Below are 1,252 nucleotides of genomic sequence, written 5' to 3' on the forward strand. Positions count from 1 at the left end.
AATTAATATTCAATTTATTTAAACTGTTAGTAGTCAGTGGATAGCAAGAAGGACATTCTGTTCTCCAACGAGGAGATTAACCGTGAAAGGAATGTGCTTACTATTGCGTCGTCTATTGATGAGAAGTAGATAGATAATATTACCGTTATAACGTCAGTTTAAAAAAACATGCGCTCTCCTGCATATGTTATTTCCTGTATGGAAGGATTTAAAGTCCAGGAGATTAACCGTGATCTAATTTTGTAACTAGGGTAGTATAAGTATGTGTGTATCAGTGTTATCGTTTGTGCTTTGAGAGTTAGCCAATGGGGATGCGTGTACCCACGTGTGTGACCTTATGACATCTTATGACATCAACATTCATTCACACCATTACCCCGCTGCATCTCATTCTCCTGAAACTTTCTCCTGGTTGGAGTACAGTATTAATTGCTACTTTGCGCTGTATTTTACAGAATTTTTACTGTAAACTTCACTACCCAATTTTGACTTATACCACTTTTGCTCTGAACGGCTCAATTGTTCTTCCTCTGACACATATCGTCAAGTGAGATGTACTGCCTGATAATAGATGTAGGTCTACATATCAGCCAGAATCTCAATCTGAGGATTAAGTAATTGTATAATATGAAATACGTATCAACGGTGGACTGAGACGCGGGCTGTATGCGTAGAAGTTAAGGACTTGGTTTTAACCTTACAAAGTTTTATTAAGTGGGAAATACTATAACGCACCTATTCTCTCTGTTAAGAAGCATGTGTAAATAGTAGATCATTTTTCTGCTTAACTTATCTATAATACTCAAAATTATATGATGTCATTAAAAAAAATGAAAATTTTGCAAATAAGATAAAGTTGGAAGCTATTTCTCAATTGTTTCTGAAAGAATCGAAATACCTTAAGGAAATTTAGTTTTGTGTAGAACTTTTCATGCCCGCCGTTGTCTATAGCGTGTGCGCTTCACAACCAAGGTTCGATTCCCTGCGCGGACAATGGAAAAAATTTACCTTTCGGCCACGGAACTGTGTGTTCGTCTGTTTTATTGTGATCGTCCTGTGATGTCTCTGCGGCGGCTTGTAATCAGATGAATCTCCCTCCTCTACCCGCAATAGTATGCGAGTCGAAATAAAAGCGAAGGTAAGGAGAGTAAGAAATAAAGTGGATGGGGAACTGGATGCAATAACAGCGTTAATGTAAAAATTCACTTTTGAGAAAAATTAGGAAATATAAAATTGCTGCTTTAATACTCAC

General features: G+C 37.1%; 1 long non-coding RNA gene across 1 annotated transcript in view; it reads right to left on the reverse strand.

Annotated features, from left to right (window-relative positions):
* LOC138696666 (uncharacterized) overlaps positions 1 to 1,252 on the reverse strand; it is a 29,742-nt gene that overhangs the window by 28,365 nt on the left and 125 nt on the right. The gene's annotated exons all lie outside the window — the stretch shown is intronic.

Source organism: Periplaneta americana, chromosome 3 (assembly GCF_040183065.1).
Source record: "Periplaneta americana isolate PAMFEO1 chromosome 3, P.americana_PAMFEO1_priV1, whole genome shotgun sequence".
Lineage (NCBI taxonomy): Eukaryota > Metazoa > Arthropoda > Insecta > Blattodea > Blattidae > Periplaneta > Periplaneta americana.